The sequence below is a fragment of the Carassius gibelio genome, chromosome A1, assembly GCF_023724105.1.
Source record: "Carassius gibelio isolate Cgi1373 ecotype wild population from Czech Republic chromosome A1, carGib1.2-hapl.c, whole genome shotgun sequence".
NCBI classification, from domain to species: Eukaryota; Metazoa; Chordata; class Actinopteri; order Cypriniformes; family Cyprinidae; genus Carassius; species Carassius gibelio.
The window spans coordinates 11,398,763-11,412,653 of record NC_068371.1 but is presented as its reverse complement, the minus strand read 5'-3'; the positions used below and the strand labels follow the sequence as shown (position 1 = coordinate 11,412,653).

The following is a 13,891-nucleotide window of genomic DNA, read 5'->3' as shown; positions in this document are numbered from 1 at the left end:
TAATCATCTATTGTCATGTTCAGAACTACTTTTTGAAATATATAAGATACTGTAAGTGTGTTTGAGAACATCTATTGACCTCTGAGCTGAGTGTAAGAAATGCAGTTCCATTCTCCACGTCCATTGCCCTGGCACGTGCAGCGCATCATGTGACCGAGTGTGTCATGGCGCTTGTCCCATTCGTCACCCACACGATACATGACGTCATTAATGGTGCAGACTTCCTCATGAGCTGGATTAAAATGAAGAAAGTGCATCTATGATTGCAAAAAAACCAAAATATTTACAACAAGCATGTCTATTCTGAATGCACTTCTCCCTGTAGATAAGCAAGGAACAATGCCTGGTCTAGACCGGAGCCTGACTTAAAACCCTGACAAGGGCGGACCCCATAGACCCAATCATTGAAGCCACAAATAAGTACCCCATTACAAAATTCCAGCTCCCATAATGGCTCTTAAATACATCTAGAGATCTAATTTGCAGTCTACTGAGTGTCATGGCCTGAGCATATAAAAGACCAATTAAGGCCTTATGCAGCAAGGTGCCAAAATCTTTTAGTTTTTACAGTATTGTACAACTTTGGTTTCAATGTGCAGAATTTTTAAGCTAAAAATGTTTTTCCACTATCAGGGGCTATTTCCGCCATTATCCATAAAGGAAATACATTTGTATCGCAGTAAACAAAGACAGTACTGCTGTGGGAGAACTGCTCAGTAAAAGGAGAAAATTTGATCTGAAGCAAGCATAATCACCAGCCATGGGACAGAAGCCGTATTTCCGATCTGTATCATAGTCAGTAGTGGTACCACACCACTTCATGCTGTCACGACGGCCATCAGAAGTGCAGTCGGTGTAGTTGCGTTCATTATATTTGAAGGGAAACTGGCACAGAGCCCCATTAGAGTTTCCTCCTCGAGTCGCCACAAGCTCTGAAAGTCCAAAAACAGGAACAATCAGACAAATCAAGAGTGAATCTCAACTGATTACTTCACGAAAAAGACCATGCCACGAAATGTATTGGTTTCAATCAAGGCTTCACCTCCGTGGTCAACCAGTTTTATCAGAAAGACCATGCAATGGTCGAAACCAACATAAACTGGGCATTTTGCTAGTGTATTCAAGTTGGTGTATTCAAGGTGCATAAAGAAAAATGTTCTTAAATGCACTTACGGTTCTTCCGGGTACAGAATGAGTACATGCCATCGCTGTCATAGTTAGATGTGGTACTGCACCATAACTGCCCATCAGTTCGGCCCTCAGAGATGCAGGAGTAGTGGGTGTTCTCATTAAAAACAAAGGGGAACACACATGGCTGCCCAACAGAGTTGCCACCATAAGCAAAGGACTGTCCATCTGTGTAAATCAAGAAGACAGCAACATTATCAGTGGCTTTAGGGGTGTTTCAATCATTAGAAATAAGGGGTTCATTTCACACCAACATTTGGAAATTTCTATATTCATCCTACTTTTTGGGAGAGAATCACTTTGAGACAAAGTAGTTTGTTTTAGGCCTTTTACCTATAGCTTAAACAACAGGGTATGGGGCTAGAAATGGCAAACTCGTGAGTTTGATGCCCAGGAAATGCACAAACTGTACAAATGTAAACTGAATGCAATGTAAGTCACTTTGGATAAAACCTCTGCCAAATGCCTAAATGTACAAATTTTCCAAATGTACAAATTTAGTTTGTTTTGGTGCCATTTCATGCACATAAGTTGTAGAAAACAACAAGAAATTGGTGAAAAACAATTGAAACCTACACTAGTCACATGACCTTCAAGGCTCAACAAGGGCGTAAAGCATGCACGTAAAGTTTTCAAGAACTGGTTAACATAATAAGTGTCAAAAATATCCTTGAATTCCTAAATTTAATTGAAATAAGTAAACATCACCTTGCTCCTCGCAGCTGATTCCTCCTCCAACACAAGTGCACAGCATCTCCTTGCTGCCCTGAGTTCTGATCCAGCTCATACCATTGGAATAGTACACACCAGAATCAGTTTTACAGTTGCCCTCCTCAAGAAGTTCTGACAGGACACTGACTTGGTCCATCACTTGTGGAACTCTATGAGCCACGGAAGAGCCAGAACCTAGTCACAAACACAGCAGATGAGCTGTCGAAGCTTATAGCAAAAATCTATATACAGTATAAAGAGGTTTCCTATTGGATTTTTTTTTTTTTCAAGAAATGTATCCTTATGTGTAACCATAATGCCCCTATTGGGAGAGCCTGTCCTCCAACAAAAAACAAGCATATACTGTAGGTCGTTTGTGCAAGCACCTTATTACGACCTATATTTACGTTTTAAAGTTAAGCACCCTCTAGAGGGCCTAAAAATAATGACAGTATCGCGTTGCGTCTATAGTCATGAAACGACGTATAACGTCATTATCAATCAAAACGCACGTTTATTTAAATGAAATACGTGGGCTTTTTACACCGATCTTACAGTACTTCCTACATATTTTACTAGTTGGTTTATTCGTTCGAATGACCACACCTAACCCCACCCCTAAACTTAACCCTCACAAAAAATCATGCTAAATTTTGATTTATTGAGCATATACATTTTCGTGCACGTTCGTTCCCTGGGATCGAACCCATGATACCATGATTACATACAGGGGCGTAGCAGCCATTTTAAAAGTGGGGGGGGGGGGGGGGGGGGACAGCTGTATGGTGATTTGACCCAAAGCTGATGTTCATAATAAATTCTAAATAGAATACCATTTGGCATTTTACTTTTTCAAATTTGGGAACATGACATGATAGCTTACAGGAACCTATTTTTGTTAAATCATACTCGAAATTTAAAAATACTGCAGGACTTTGAGACCAATGGGAGACCATCTATAATTTTTTTTTTTTTTTTTTTTTTTATGAAATAAATATATTTTATGATATTTACAATATTTCAGTTGCACTACATTTGAACAATAACTTTTTTTTTAACAGTTGGACAAAAACAGGTGTTAAATGAGTATACAGATTACATCTACAGTAATTTTATACAACATACATTTTATGAAAAATAACAGACAGATAATCTGTGAAAAAATCAAGCTCCTCTGGCTCCTCCCAGTGGTCCTATTGCCATTTGCAGAAATACATCACTCCCGGTAAAAAACCAAAACAACCAATCAGAGCTGCGGTCCGTAACTTTGTTTGTGTTCAAAATGTAGAAAAATGTATATAATAAGCGAGTACACCATGAATCTATTTTCCAAACCGTGTTTTTGGCTTGTCCTGAATCACTAGGGTGCACCTATAATAAGTGTTTATATTCGGACTATTTTAGATTGCTTCGGGGGTACCACGGAGGAGTAACCCAGTACCTTTGTGATTCTTCATAGACATAGACAGAGAGAAGTATTTCCGGATATGATGTTCTTCCGCAAGACGCAAGCAGTTCTGTTTATTAACCGCTAGAGCGTCAAAAGTTCCCTACCGCAGCTTAAGATAGTCAATCTGCTTTTTTTTTATACAAATCTCACCTGTACACATTCTGGAGAGGTTGAGCAACTGCCCCCTCTCTCTGCCAGTGACGTCACAGCCTGCCTTTCCTACAGACTAGTTTGGACATAAAGTAACAGTTATGAATTAAAAGAATAAAATTTGATAAAGTATTTTAAGATATTCGTTGCAAAACAAATATGATTTATTGTGAAATGATAATTTTACTCCGCGAGCAGCACGTAGACAAACAAAAGACAGCAGAAACCAATAATATTGTTACGTCTTATTTAGCAGACGCTTTTATCCAAAGTGACAATTAGGAGAGCATTTAACACACTGAATCCGGCGCGACGTGACGAGGTCCATACGGGTTCAATAGGTTAAATCATAACATGTAAAACTTGTGTGTCCCCGTCCCCCCCGGTTGCTACGCCCCTGATTACATATCAAGGTATAACGCAATAATCTACCAACTGAGCTACACGAAACACAAATCAGAGTGCAAATAAAAGAGTACAAAACATTAATATGAAAACGACCTTTTGCCAATAGGGGCGCAATTGTAGTATACGCCCTGATGGGTCGTATTTCAGGGATTTGGACAAACGACCTATACGAGCGTATTGGTTGGAGGACAGGTTGTATTGGGAATTTAGGATCCACTGTATGTGATCCACTGTATGTTTTTTAAGATCTATATTTTGTCATATGTTTTGTTTCAATTTCTATCTGGATTCTTTCAGAATTGTTACAACAGCTATTCCAATAGGCTTCCTTTGATTTCTGTAACGAATATTTGGGCTGCTGCACACTTATGCTACATATAATCTACAATAATAGTAATTTCCTCCTACAACTTAATAAACGTGGTACCTTGGCTTTTAATCCTGTAAACCTTAACTCAAAAAAGTATTGAAAATTGGAATGGTTTTTAAGTCTTTTTCATTCACTTGACAGAAGATTTTGTATACTTACCAATGGCGGTTGTTGCATGGGAAGCAGCATATCTCTCACACTTCCATTCTCCACGACCATTGCCTGTACAAAGACACTGCAGAGTGTTTCCATTGGAGTCAGTTTTGGTCCAGGTCTCACCAATACGGTATGAAGTTCTGGTATCTTGGTCATTACAGCGGTCTGGAAAACACAGTGAAACTTGTCAAGGTCATGGCTCATAACAAAATAAGGAAAAGCCTCTTTACTGAGATACATTCACATTCGTTTATCCAACACTTGTTTGGGAAACACCTCCAAACCATCACAATTCAATAGGATGTTTTTATTTAGGACCACGGTGAAGTGTTTTCTGACACTTCCCAAGCAGAACAGGTGAAGGAAGTCAAGATCTCAATAGTGTTTGTTCACCCACTCATCTTCCTTTCACTGCAAGTTACTCCAACTTCAATAGCTCTGAAAAGTGAATGCTGTAATTTTCCGTAATTTTCCCATCCAGCAACAGGAAGCTTGCAGTTCTGCAGAACTCATTGGTAATAATGTAATAAGGGTGTGTCATAGAAATAACAAAGTCATGAAAGGAGACATGTGAAAATGCTGTTCTTTGGAGGAAAAAACATGACCTAAGAAACAAGTAGGCGTATACTAGGCAACCAACAACAAAAATATGTTTTTTTCTTTGTTTTTTTTTACTGTTGTTGAACACATTCAATATTGAAAGGAAGCTCTTACTTCTAGAGGTGCAGGTGATGCGTCCGTTGCCCTCCCCCAAACAGGTGCAGTCTACTATCATCCAGCTTTGGTAGGGTTTTTGCCATGTCTGACCAACCACAAATGAAGATCCTAGTGTGTCATCATAGCAACCTTCCGCTGTGAAGATACAGTGAATATAGCATCTTGTTTCTACCACACTGTAAAAAATTATTCAGTGGCTTAGTAAATTTCACAAAAATAAAGAGCTATATTAACTTAATAAAATCTTTTGAAATCATTTAAGTGATATTTTGAGTGGGTCAGATTAAAAAGAATAATTAAAAATCCAACAAATAATTTCTCTAAAATTTACATATATTATTTAAGTTTATGTAATGAAAATAAATAAGTATTTAACTAACTAATTATATTTTTAATATACCTTCAATATTTCTGGTGAATTCTAATAGAAATATTTGATAATTATTTACTTGTACTGATCTGTTTTAGAAACTAAAATTATTAAGTATTTCCAACCAATTTTCCTAAATAAAGTTCCAGCTTAATAAATGACAGTTTAAATAAATTGAGTAAATTTCGCGGCTAAAGTGATCACGTGTGCAGCTCCGCAGGAAAAAAAAAATCTGCTTTCCTCAGCAGAGACGTCGACTAGCCATACTCTTCACAACTCCTGGTAAGTAACGTTAGTCAGCTAATCCTACTTACGTTTGTAACACTTTATTAAAAAGTTAATAATTATTAAGCATTTTCTAACAATTGTCTTTGTATTTTACGTCATATTCAACAAGTTTCGTAGCTTAATCGAAGTCACCTGAAGGACGGCTTTCCTCAGCAACGGCAAGACCCGCACTCCTCTCATATTGTGGTACGTTATGTAATTTAGCCAGCTAATACTAATTATGTTTGTGATGTTTAATTCAGAAGTTAATTATTAAGGATTTCCTAACAATTGTGTTTGTATTTTGCGTTATCTTAAGAAGTTTAACAAGTTTCGCGGCTCAAACAAGAGGCACCTGTCACTGAAGGACTCCTTTTCTCAGCAACGACGTGAACAGCATTACTCGAATTTCCTGTAAGTAACGTAGTCCTTTTATAACTATGTATATTTGCAATAATGTTTTCAAAAGTTGATTAAACATTGACCGTGTGTACGTGTACATAACAGTGTAGTTTTCGAAGTTAGTTAGTGGGGCAGCCATATGTATGTTAGTTTTTTTTTTTTTTTTGGAGTGGGTTAACGTTCGTACTATTTGGATCACCGTTTATTTCAACCGCCATTTGAAAGTCTAACGATAAGTGTACCGTGGTCCAGCAACTATAACTATACATGCCCAATGGAAAACGATTTTGTACAGGTTCCCCTTTGGGGTCAGTGGCTTGTCAAAAGGGAACACATCATTTATGAACTTTCAAATGACAACATTCTTTCTTGTAAAAAGCTGTCACGTTGTTGTAAAACATCATAATTACTACACGAACTCAAGTATGAGCTCTTAAATCACCACTACAAATACGCCATGCAAAAGTATTTAAAATGGTGTGGACATAACATAGACTGGTGCGTTTTAATCAGCTCCCACTATAACTTAGGGAGTCAGCCAGTTTAAGGCCTGCTCCATTGTAAAATCATTCTAGTGCACTGAAACCTAGATCACATACAATATCGGTCAAAAGTTTGAAAACCGTAAGCTTTTTAATGTAACAAATCCAGACCTGGTGGGTATTGAAGGACAGCGGAGGCTGGGGGAGGGGTACGTTGTTTTAATTGAGTAAACTTCCTAAATTTCTTAAGAGTGTGTTTAAATATATTCATTTTGATTTGAAATTATTTGTAATATTTTTGTTCCCTGAAACAGATCAGTTTAATTTTCCATCCTTAAATTGATAGAAATTTCACAAATACATTATGTGTATTATAAATAAACAATTTTTTAGTCTAATACTAAATTGTTTTAGTGGAAAAAATAAAATATAACTGTACATTTTAGATAAACTGTTGTATTTTTAGTCCGTTAATATGTTTACATTTATGCATTTGGCAGACACTTTTATCCAAAGTAACTTACGTTGCATTTCAAGGTACACATTTACAATTTAATCAATTTTTGCTAGCGCCGACGCTCTACTGTTTGAGCTACAGGAAAGCCATCTTTTGTATAATCAAGTAAACTATATTCAGAGATTTTATTAAGTTAATAAAGTTAAATATTACTGTAATATTTACTAAGCCACAGAATTATTTAGAGGGTTAAGGGTTGAGTGTGAGGGTTAATGCAATGCATATTTTTTTCAAGTAGTGCAATTAAACAAGCTTTTTTGTTTCAAAACCATTAGTCATTTTACTTAAATATTAAACATGTTTATAAAGAAATTGGTTGAAATAATGCAGACCTCAATAAAAGCCTATAGCATTGATTTACAGCATAGAAGCTCGCAGTTGGTCTCTTTTCGTTTTTCTTCTAGGTTTATTGTTAAAAATAAATGTCCCTATGTAGAAAATTAACCTGTCCTCTTGTTAAGAAGAATGCTGTTAATTTTTGCAACTCCTCCCCCTAGTAAATTTTGTTTGAGATTTTACCTATCATATGGTCCAACAGAATGTTTGCTTCTTCAGGTGCTACTTGTTTTGTGTATTTGTCACTTTCTTGTAACATTCAGTTTTGAATGTTAGCTCTAACCAGTTATCTTTAAAATTTGCCTGTAGGGTTCAGCTGATCTACCCGTCTTCGTACAAGCAGAGTTGGCAGAGGAGGTCATAAAAATCTACATCCTTCGAAACAATGATGGGGCAGTCAGCGATGTAATCTTGGGAATCTCAGCAGAGCCTGCTGCCATCTTTCAGGAGTCACATTGGATTTGAGATATCCCAAGACCCACAAATACAGGTCCTTCTCCAAAAATTAGCATATTGTGATAGTTCATTATTTTCCATAATGTAATGATAAAAATTAAACTTTCATATATTTTAGATTCATTGCACACCAACTGAAATATTTCAGGTCTTTTATTGTTTTAATACTGATGATTTTGGCATACAGCTCATGAAAACCATAAATTCCTATCTCAAAAAATTAGCTTATTTCATCTGACCAATAAAAGAAAAGTGTTTTTAATACAAAAAAGTCAACCTTCAAATAATTATGTTCAGTTATGCAGTCAATACTTGGTGGGGAATCCTTTTGAAGAAATGACTGCTTCAATGCGGCGTGGCATGGAGGCAATCAGCCTGTGGCACTGCTGAGGTGTTATGGAGGCCCAGGATGCTTCAATAGCGGCCTTAAGCTCATCCAGAGTGTTGGGTCTTGCGTCTCTCAACGTTCTCTTCACGATATCCCACAGATTCTCTATGGGGTTCAGGTCAGGAGAGTTGGTAGGCCAATTGAGCACAGTAATACCATGGTCAGTAAACCATTTACCAGTGGTTTTGGCACTATGAGCAGGTGCCAGGTCGTGCTGAAAAACGAAATCTTCATCTCCATAAAGCTTTTCAGCAGATGGAAGCATGAAGTGCTCCAAAATCTCCTGATAACTAGCTGCATTGACCCTGCCCTTGATAAAACACAGTGGACCAACACCAGCAGCTGACATGGCACCCCAGACCATCACTGACTGTGGGTACTTGACACTGGACTTCAGGCATTTTGGCATTTCCTTCTCCCCAGTCTTCCTCCAGACTCTGGCACCTTGATTTCCGAATGACATGCAAAATTTGCTTTCATCCGAAAAAAGTACTTTGTCCCACTGAGCAACAGTCCAGTGCTGCTTCTCTGTAGCCCATTTCCTGCACACGCCTGTGCACGGTGGCTCTGGATGTTTCTACTCCAGACTCAGTCCACTGTTTCCGCAGGTCCCCCAAGGTCTGGAATCGGTCCTTCTCCACAATCTTCCTCAGGGTCCGGTCACCTCTTCTCGTTGTGAAGCGTTTTTTGCCACACTTTTTCCTTCCCACAGACTTCCCACTGAGGTGCCTTGATACAGCACTCTGGGAACAGCCTATTCGTTCAGAAATTTCTTTCTGTGTCTTACCCTCTCGCTTGAGGGTGTCAATGATGGCCTTCTGGACAGCAGTCAGGTCGGCAGTCTTACCCATGATTACGGTTTTGAGTAATGAACCAGGCTGGGAGTTTTTAAAAGCCTCAGGAATCTTTTGCATGTGTTTAGAGTTAATTAGTTGATTCAGATGATTAGGTTAATAGCTCGTTTAGAGAACCTTTTCATGAAATGCTAATTTTTTGAGATAGGAATTTTGGGTTTTCATGAGCTGTATGCCAAAATCATCAGTATTAAAACAATAAAAGACCTGAAATATTTGGTTGGTGTGTTAGTTGGTGTGCAATGAATCTAGAATATATGAAAGTTACATTTTTATCATTACATTACGGAAAATAATGAACTTCATCACAATATGCTAATATTTTGAGAAGGACCTGTACTCACTTGAGTTGTTCCAAAAACTGTTTCTTGAGCTGGATCCTCCAAAACTCTGTTAATGTTCAGAGGTTAAAAAATTATCTTCTTGCATAGTAGTGGTTCATGGTCATCCCACAGAATGGGTATTCCTGATGGAAGTGTTTCCGTTATCTGATTAATTCTGTTGAAGACATAGTTCACCCCAAAAGATGATGTTGTCATAATTTACTCTCCCTCAATTTGTCCCAAACCTGTACGAGTTTCTTTCTTCTGTTGAACACAAAAGATATTTTAAGTGAAGTGACGTGACATTCAGCCAAGTATTAAAGAGTGTTGGTTAACGCAGTTAAAGGTTGCCATTGACTTTGCATAGTAAACTTTTTTTTTTTTTTTTTTCCTATCATGGAAGTCAGTGGCAACTTTCAACTATCTGTTAACCAACATTCATTAAAATATATTTTGTGTTCAACACAAGAAAGAAATTCGTACAGATTTGGGACAACCCGGGGGGGCGAGTACATTATGACAACATCATCTTTTTGGGTGAACTATCCCTTTAATATTGATGTAAGTGTTGCTTTTATATTTTTTTATGGTTTAATGTTGAGTGTGACTGCAAATGGCTGGTATGCACCAGGAACAAAGATGTCATTTCTCTTACGGCTATCGTATTTTACATGTAATCTACTTGAATACTAAGATGGATGAAATGTTTCATAAGGTTTAATCATTTCCCTTATGGCTACTTTACAGTTTTTAATTTTTGCAATCTACTGGAATATTAAAATGGATACAATGTTTCAAAGGTTGATTTTAGACTTTGTCTTATGTTTAATTGACAAATAAATTTTCAATAAAAAATGTGTTTCTTTCTTTATTTGGTTTTATTATATTAATTATAAAGGGTAAATGGTGTAAAAAAAAAAAGTGAATGCAGCATTTTGATAATTTATAGTCCGATATTAAGTTAAATTCACTTTTACATGTAGTAAACGTAGCACATTTTTTTGGGTAAAATTTCATCCAATATTTCAATTATATCTACTCAATATTTTTTGTTTATTTTACATAGAATTACAGTTGTGGTGTTTTATAATTTTGATTATATCCAATTAATTTTATTTCTCATATAAAGTAATTCAGTTACTCAGATTTACTTAATTTTTTTACTTACAATTACTCAATTTAAACAGTATATTTCATTGATTTCACAGCTTTAAAATTTACTCAATTTTTTTGAGTGTAAAAATGTTTCACCAAAAAAATTGAGTAAATAATAGTTAAACTTTTTACAGTGCACTCAGGTGTGGCATGCTATAGCATTCCAACTTTCCAAAAAGAGTCACATGCAATTTCACAACCACAGAAGCAAAAAACTAAACAAACCAAACAAACAAACCCAGAGTATTTACAGGGCAAATAAATAATAAATAAATAAACAAACATGCAAGCATGTTAATAAAAATACAACATATACATTTGCATTTGCATATCCCAAACTTTCAGAGAAATGTAATTTAATTCAGTGTTGCAACTGATTTTAAAATACCTTACATAGTTATGCTTGCTTTATAGCTGTTTGGAAACAACTTTATACAGATTTGAAGGAATAGCTATTAGCCTGTAAACTGTTTGCAAATACAGGTAAACACTAACTCACCAACTGGTTTACAAGTCCACTCTCCCTTTCCATTGCCAAGGCACACGCATTCAAGCATGTAGTCTCCAGTGTCATGTGGTCGTGTCCAGGTGTCCCCGATTCTGTAGGAATTTCCTCCTTCATGGCACCGATCTGTAAACAAGAAGGAAAAGAAAAGGATCAAGAAAAGGATCAGTTTAGTAATTGGGAACATTTTTTATGTACAAATCTTTAAAAAAAAACATGACTTTGTTATTTATATATATATATATATATATATATATATATATATATATATATATATATATATATATATATATATATATATATATATATATATTTTTTTTTTTTTTTTTTTTTTTTTTTTTTTTTTTTTACTTACTAGCAATGGTGCAACTAATTTTGCCCCTGCCGGACCCAACGCAGGTACAGTCCCATATCATGCCATCCTTCGGTCGCTCGTAGGTCTCTCCGACTCGGTAAGAGCGTGCATTGAATTTGTCATAGCACGACTCCTCGGCTACAAAAAAACAAAACAAACAAAAAAAAAAAGCTTATCAACTTATCAACTCGTTTAGTGTATATAGGCTACGTGCGTAATTGCGCATTCATGCGAACTCACAACGCATGCAGTAAATTAAAAAAAAAACAAAATCTAAACAATCTCAATGCATCAAAGTGAATCATAAAAACGCATACCCGCTAGTTTGGATTTACACTTGACCCCTGAAGCCCCCTGACAAGTGCAGATCAGAGTGCTGTCCATGTACTGGCGCTCCCACTGATCATTCATCCTATAAAACCGACCGTTTTCGTTGCACCTATCTAAAGTTAAAAAGACACCGTTAACATATATTGCTATATAGGCTAAATAAAACACATATAGAGTCAACTTTTTTTTCTTGTTACAGCACGTGCACTTTTTTCAAAACTTACTTTCGTGAATTGCTAAACTCCTGGCTTCTTCGTAGACCGGGTCCAGACGGATTTGTTGCTGCGTTTGTCTTTTACCTTTCCCTGCAGAATGTGGCATACAGTAGACAGATCCCCCGATGCACAGCAGGAGCAGTAGCCTCTTTACTAAGACACGGATCATTTTCACCCGCTGCGGACAACAAGTGTGTTAATGTGTTTTCTATTGCGCGCTGAGGTTCGCAGAGGCTGACTAAGTTTGCGCACGGTTTTATTTCAGCTGCCTCCCCCTGAACCTCCGCCGTCCAGCTGATGTTGGACGAGTGCTCTTTTAAAGGGGGATTTTATCCAACCCAGTGTAGAGAGAGAGAGAGAGAGAGAGAGAGAGAGAGAGAGAGAGAGAGAGAGAGAGAGAGAGAGAGAGAGGGAAGGGTTCTCTCACCCTCTCCAGTCTCTGCGTCAGTGTCGGGAAGTCTGCAGGTAACTGTCATCTAGGGGTTCACAGTTATCCGGAGCTGAACAAGTTCTTTTAACATAAAACATATTTTAAATGATCTTACTGTGTAAATTTATATTAGTGTTGGCAATATTAATATTATTAATAATAAGTATTTAGGCCTATTTAAATACATTTTATTAAATGAAAATAATAATAAAACAACAATATTTGATTTAATACTAAACAATGTCACAAATATAACTAACATATATTATACAAATGTACTTAAAATACATGACAGCATTGAAATGTATATAACATTTTTAGTAATTAGTAAATAATATATTATCTACTTTTTATTACAGTTTATTTAGAGTTTAACAGTTTATTACTAAATTAATTATAAACATAATATTCTAACATTTTTCAAACATATAAGTGTGTGTTTGTTTGTCAGCTTGGGTGATAATTAAATGACATATTTTGTGGATGTCCTAAAACTCACATAAACATGATAAACACTTTTCTCTAACTTTTTTTCCCTTTTTTTTAGCTTATCTTTCATGCTGAATGAAGTGTAAAGAGAGCAGAGTGATTCTGGGCACGCTACTTACACATCATGCCTTGTGTTCTTTTTTATGAGTGGAAAATATGCAGTGTTATTGGTGCACATTTTTGTCCAGCCTTGGTGATTTTGGAAGTAACTGAGTAGAAAGGGGAAATAGCTGCTGGCGACAAAAAATGATTTAGTACTGAGACCCACGTGAACGTTCACTTACAGGAACTGATGACCAGTACCTGGTATCCATGTCTAGGCATGTGACTCAATATTAAACCTCATTTCCCACAATGTCCACGGTCTGCTGCAAGTTTGTTCAGTTTTGTCATCCAGCTCTTTGCTTTTCACATCTGTGAAACAGAGGCTTTTTAGTTATAATCGGAGAAGTTCATGTGTGCTGTCAGTAAAGCATAGGAAAACATTCATAAACTCACATTTTTCAATTGATCTTTTCACTAACAATGTATGCTAATATAATTTGTAATAAAAAAATTATATTGAATGATAAAAGAATGCAAAAAAAGATTGCAACTCTCCTACCATATAAAATAACATGACATACTGTATTAGTATGACATTTTGACATATTTTGATCAAAATCAGTATAATAAAATACTGTCTTTAAATATTTATTCTATAAAATGTTATTTACTGTAAAAAAAATGAAATGCATATACATTATTGGAATATTTATTAATCAAAAAATAATGTAAAATATGTATCTACTTTCTTATTATTCAGCAATTATTATTATTATTGCTGAATTCATGAGTTCACGTCATATGACCAATCAGAATCAAGAA

At 36.1% G+C, this 13,891-nt stretch overlaps 1 pseudogene; it reads right to left on the bottom strand.

Moving 5' to 3' along the window:
• The window catches only part of LOC127989976 (fibronectin-like), a 32,766-nt pseudogene extending 20,363 nt beyond the window's left edge, over window positions 1-12,403 (bottom strand).
• Window positions 12,404-13,891: the final 1,488 nt, after the last annotated feature.